The sequence below is a fragment of the Gorilla gorilla genome, chromosome 3, assembly GCF_029281585.2.
Source record: "Gorilla gorilla gorilla isolate KB3781 chromosome 3, NHGRI_mGorGor1-v2.1_pri, whole genome shotgun sequence".
Taxonomy (NCBI): domain Eukaryota; kingdom Metazoa; phylum Chordata; class Mammalia; order Primates; family Hominidae; genus Gorilla; species Gorilla gorilla.
Genome location: NC_073227.2, coordinates 18,628,404 through 18,634,403, shown reverse-complemented (window position 1 = coordinate 18,634,403; position 6,000 = coordinate 18,628,404). Strand labels below are relative to the sequence as shown.

At 41.8% G+C, this 6,000-nt stretch overlaps 1 long non-coding RNA gene across 2 annotated transcripts in view; it reads right to left on the bottom strand.

Annotated features, from left to right (window-relative positions):
- Positions 1-252: 252 nt before the first annotated feature.
- The window catches only part of LOC129532915 (uncharacterized), an 87,734-nt gene continuing 81,986 nt past the window's right edge, over positions 253-6,000 (bottom strand). Inside the window, exons 3-4 of one of the 2 annotated variants that reach the window (XR_008678850.2) lie at positions 1,906-2,054; positions 253-384 (exon numbers count right to left, since the gene is read on the bottom strand). This is a non-coding gene — a long non-coding RNA (uncharacterized lncRNA). Of the gene's footprint in view, positions 385-1,905; positions 2,055-4,900; positions 4,972-6,000 lie in introns of those variants that run through there. The other variant, XR_010133206.1, reaches the window with a different exon arrangement.

Here is a 6,000-nt window from a genome sequence, read left to right as displayed (position 1 = left end):
AGCATATCCTCTAAGATAAACACCCACAAATGCCCAGGGAAAATGTTCCAGGTGGTCGAGAACTCAATTCCTAATGAAAGCTTGGAAAATGAACTATGCCTCGGTCTCCTTTTACCGAAGAATAGGACTGTTCTCTTATATAACCACAGTACAATTAGGAAACCCAGGGAAGTTAATACTGATATTATCTAATTCATAGTTTTCAATCAAATGTTCATCAATTGTCTCAATGTCTGCTCTAGCTCCCCTTACCCCCAGCTCAGTGAAGGATCCAGTACAGAATCACGTTGTTTGGTTGTCATGTCTTTAATCTGGAACAGTTCCTCATTCTTCTTTTGATAATTTTGAAGAGTCAAGGTCACCTTTTTTTATTTGGTAGAATATCTGTCGAAGTAAAAAAAACAAACAAAAAAAACAGAGGACACTTGGGTTTGTCTGAGTTTTCTTCATGATTTGATTCAGGTTATGTATGGCAGGATTCTACCAGAAGTGATGGTGTGTCCTCCTTGGTGCCTCTGATCAGAAGGCTCATGACATTCATTTGTTCCAATATTGCTAGCGTTAACTATAATCATTTGTTTAGGTGGTGTTTTAGGTTTCTCCATTTTAAAGTTACTATTTTCCTGTTTGTAATCAACAGGCAATTTGTAAGGGGCACTTTGAGACTGTGTAACTATCTCAAACTTCTGTCCACAGCATCCAATGCTCATTTTTGAACTCCATCCTTTCTTATTTAGGTGTTATTCCATTGTTAAAAAAAAAAAAGCTTCCCCCCATTTATGTATTTACTCAATTATTTATAGAGAAATGCATGGATTCGTGTTTTTTTTTAAACATGCACCCAGTGTGTCCTCTATATCCATGGGAACTTGATCTGTGGTTGGCTGAGTCCACAGATGTGGAACCCAAGGATACATAGGGCCTACTGGGGGACTTAGGCATCTGGGGGATTTTGGCATCCATGGGGAGTCATAGAACCAATACCCCGCAAAAACCATGAGACACCTGTTATTCATTACTGCCATCATTTATTTTGCCATTAAAATGTTCAGAGATTTGTCCAATGGGACCTTCCTCAAGATGACCTGCATGTACTTTTGATATATCCCTGTCGTTCTTTGAGCACTTCATTACTTTCTGGACAAGTGGCCTCAGGCTCATCTTGTCCCTGTCTTCATCCTGAAATTGGCCTCTTCTCCAAGTTTACAGGCTTCCTTTCAGTTGGGAATGACATTTAGAAACCAAGATAAGGGCACCAGGTGGGCTGATCATTTGTTTAGGTGGTGTCTGTTAGGTTGCTCCACTTAAAAGCTACTATTTTTCCCTTTATAATCAATAGGAACTTATAGGGGACACTTTGAGACTGTGTAACTATCTCAAACTTTAATTCCCAGCAACCACTGCTGAATTTGAACTCTATTCCTTCTATATTAGGTGTTACTCTATTGTTTAAAAAAAGGTCTTTCATTTTTCCCCATTCATGCATTTGTAGGCCCTCTGAGTAGGAGGAATACACACACGTACATATGCATACACACACTGAAATTTGAGACCCATTGCCCTAGAACAAAGATAGGAAAACCTAGAGAACAAAATAGTTCTTTATTTACAAAAATGGGCAGCTGACCCACAGGTCATGCATGCTGATCCTGCTGTAGCACCATGAGATTTTCCAGTCGTGTGGCAGACCCACTTGGAGCTATAGCTTAATCTGCTGCACATTGCTTTCTTGTTCTTGGCCCCGCAAAACTGGCAGCCTTCAGAGTCAACCCAGTTAGTGGATGACAGCAATATTCCCAAGCATGATATATGATCTTTCCAAATCAGAAGGGCTTCCTAGTTCCTTTGATTTACAATAGGAAGTACATGTAAGATGCAATAACCACTGTTCCCCTAAAAACTCACCATTTTGGCCAGCTGCTGAAATTCTGTAGGGATTTCTTCTGCCCACTGGTGCACATATACCTTCTTAAGGCTTCCACCATTCTCACTGTTTTCTCCTTTTTACCTCAGATCTTCATGATATCATCAATATAATGGATCAGCATAATAGTCTGTGTCATATCCAGATGATAGAACAGCCATTAAACTATATTGCTGGAAAAAGCATTAGAGAGAGTACAATTTCCTGGGACAAGACCCCGATTGTGTACCACTGTCTATCCCAGGCAGATGCAAAAGCGTTTGATCCTCACTTCTGATGGGATTGAAAAGAATGCATTCACCAAATCAATGACCACATACTAAGTAGCAAAAGCTGTGTCATAATTATCTGATAATTATGAAACCACAATAATTATAATTAGGCTACCACGTGATGGAGTTGACAGCAGTTATATCAATCGTGAGCCATATGGTTTTTTTCAGGAGCCAGACTGGCAAGTGAAATGGAGATGTAATGGGGAACAGCAACCTTATCTCAAAATCTTTGAGCTCAGCACTCCAATGACACTCCTTGCCATTCCACCCTACATAATATATTGCTGTATATTAACTGTCTTGGCCTGGAGGTTGGGTAACTTCAGAGGGTTCCACGTAGCTGTTCTGATTACATAGGTGTACTCCACAGTTCAAGGACTTAGTGTGAGTGTTCTGCCAGTTACTAGGTATATCCATCCTGATCAATGCACTCAGGGATCAGGAAAATCAACACAGGTGAGTCCGTGAACACACTGACGCCCTGTGAAATGGATTTAGGCCAGGACTCTGTTTGCCACCTGGCCTCTATTTACCTCCTCCAATCTAAGAAGGAAGCATGAAGGCATATTAGCCCTCATGGTTTTAGCATCCTCTTAGTCCCTATATCCAACTGCCCTTGAAAGATATGGGTATTTCCCTTCCCCCATTGTACAGATATGTTGATAAAAGGCTGTAAGTTCCTATGAGGAAGGACTGGGAAATTAACTAGTGAATATACTTGATGTCCTATTGCAGGGTCTTTCCTCAAGGAGATTCAGGCTTCTGTTGAATCAATGGCTCTGTTCTGGAAATTAAGAATCATGGTTTTTCACTGGAAAGGCTGATGTCAGTCTGAGTATTAGTGAATCTATTAGTACTTTTTGTTGGCTGTCCATTGACCTTGCCCCTAACAACTTGGCGTTGTATTAACTATCACTATAGATTCCTACAGGTGAGGCCTCCTGGTTGTGATTCTGTCCTTGTTGCCTATTTCTACATGTGTCCACCTTGCCTCTGACAGTTTAAGCTGCCACCAGGCCCTCCTACTCCTAAAACCTATCCTTCTTCTTAACACTAAGCTGCCTGGTGCTAGAACAGCCTCCTGGACTGTCTGTCAATCTTGGCCACGGGGCATATCTGAGTTCCCTAGAAAATTACTTAACTATGTGCTTCTCAAAGTGAGACTAAATCAAGTAAGAATAGAACAAAGGCAGGATGAGGGAAATCCCTAGGTGTGGTGAAGGGTTGAAGCCCTGGAAGACATCTGTAATGCGCTCATCCCCGTGCTTGCATCAGGGAGGGCAAACCATTTTTCCCAATCCTTAGCATATCTTGAACTAAACTCACTTAAGTCCTATTTTCTACCACCACATTGGACTGACACTCTCTGAAAAGCTTGGAATTTTCCCCACTACCGACTTTAATTCTGAACTCTCTCAAGCAATTTAGACATTCTGGCCTGAACTGTCAGCTGTCACCTCTTGAGCCTCTTTGTTTGAGAAGCAAGGCACATGGCTGTGCTCAGTAAGAAATGCATCTGGCAATTTTGCAACATACCACACCTACTGGATGTAGTCAAGGTAGGGCTGCAAGATAAACACAGGATGTTCAGTTAAATCTGAATTTCAGATCAACTACTTTTTCTAGTATGTTCTAAATAAGTACATTCTAAATATTGCATGGGATGTGGTCTATCAAAGAAAAACTTCATTCTTTATCTGAAGTTCCGACTTACCTGAGCATCTACTTTTTTTTTTTTTTTTTTTTTTTTTTTTGGAGATGGAGTCTTACTCTGTTGCCCAGGCTGGAGTGCAGTGGCGTGATCTCTCTGCTCACTGCAACCTCTGCCTCCTGGGTTCAAGCGATTCTCCTGCCTCAGCCTCCTGAGTAGCTGGGATTACAGGCACACACCACCACGCCTGGCTAATTTTTGTATTTTTAGTAGAGACAGAGTTTCACCATGTTGGTCAGGCTGGTTTCGAACTCCTGACCTTGTGATCCACCCGCCTTGGCCTCCCAAAGTTCTGGGATTATAGGCATGAGCCACCAAGCCCAGCCGAGCATCTGCATTTTTGTTTGCTAACTCTAGAAACCCAAATTGGGAGTGGCTTCAGTACACACAGTTTTGAGGCAACATTGAAGCAAACAAATAACATTGAAGCAAACGGTTTTGTCAGAGGCATTTAAACCAGAGCAACTCCATCTTAAATAGGAGCTGGATAAAATAAGGCTGAGACCTACTGGCTGCATTCCAGATGGATAAGGTTAAGGCATTCTAAGTCATAGGATAAGATAGGAGGTTGGCACAAGATACAGGTCATAAAGACCTCGCTGATAGAACAGCTTGCAGTAAAGAAGCCAGCCAAAACCCACCAAAACCAAGATGGCGACAAGAGTGACCTCTGGTCGTCCTCACTGGTACACTGTGTGTTGCCAGATTCTGTACAAATTTGGTATACAGCTTAACATGCAAAGAACTGTAATACTACAGTTATATCTCCTCACCCCCGCCATCCCCAAAGGAAGATAGGTTTGGTTATCTATGGTTCATATAGCCCCTAAGCAGTGGAAATGTGGGACGAGATCCCGTGCATTTACATTCTAGTCATGTTAGGGTTCCCGAGAGAAACAGAACCAATAGAATATAGACAGATGGATGCTAGACATATGAATACATATACAGAAAGATGAGAGATTGACTCACAATTGTAGAGACCAAGAAGTCCCATGATCTGCCATCTGCAGCCTGGAGCCCTAGGAAAGCCAGTGGTGATTCAGCCTGGGTTCAAAAGCCTAAGAACCAAAGGAGCCACTGACTGAGCAAAGAAGGTGGATATCCCAGTACAAGAAGAGAGCAAATTTGCTTTTCCTCTTTTTGTTCTATTCAAGCTCTCACGAAATTCGATAATGCCAACCCACATTGGTGAGGATGATCTTTATTCAGTCTGCTGGTTCAAATGCTAATCTCTTCCAGAAAGATTTTACAAGTAACATCCAACTGGCCACCTGGGCATCTCTTAGCCTTAGCAATTAATCATCACACTAGTTCTGTCACTCACTGGCCACATGACCTTGAATGCACTTAGCCCCTCTCTGTGCCTGTTTCCTCATCTATAAAATGGGAATATTAAAAGTTCCCACCTCATGGAGTTGATATAAAAATTAAATGAGTTAATACATGTAACACACAGAGCCACACCTGGTGCATAAAGTCTCATTGAAAGTTAGTTGTTACTGTTGTTGATCTGTGTTTGCACTCTGCTGAAGTTGAAAGACCTCATCACCTGACTCCTTTCACTTCCTTGCTTCAAATCTATTTGGGAGAATGGGGCTAATGTGGAGTTTATTCCAAAGGTGCTAGTGAATTTTTAATCAACTTCCTTTATTTCTTCCCAGTCTGAGTTTCGAAAGCAGCAGCTAATATTTGTTATGTACTAACAGGTACTGTCCTAAAAACAAGACATAGCTCATTTCACTAAATCTCGCAACAATCTAAGAGGTTTCCACCATTATTATCCCAATGTTATACATGCCGGGACTTCGCCTCGGCACCCAGCTAGGAAGTGGGCATGCTCAGGGTTGCCTCCAGGCCAGTGTTTCCCCCAGGGCTGCTAACTATGATCCTACTATTAGTTCTCCTCATACCATCCCTTCCTTTCACCATGAGGCTTATTCAAATCCCACCTGACCTGTAAAGTTGAGTTCTACCCTTTCATGTAAGTCAGAGTGGCCTCTGCAAGGCTATTTTGACCTTTTTGTTTTTATATTCTGCATCTTTTCACTTGGAAAGTGAGGTCAAAGAGACAAGAAATAAAGCAAGCA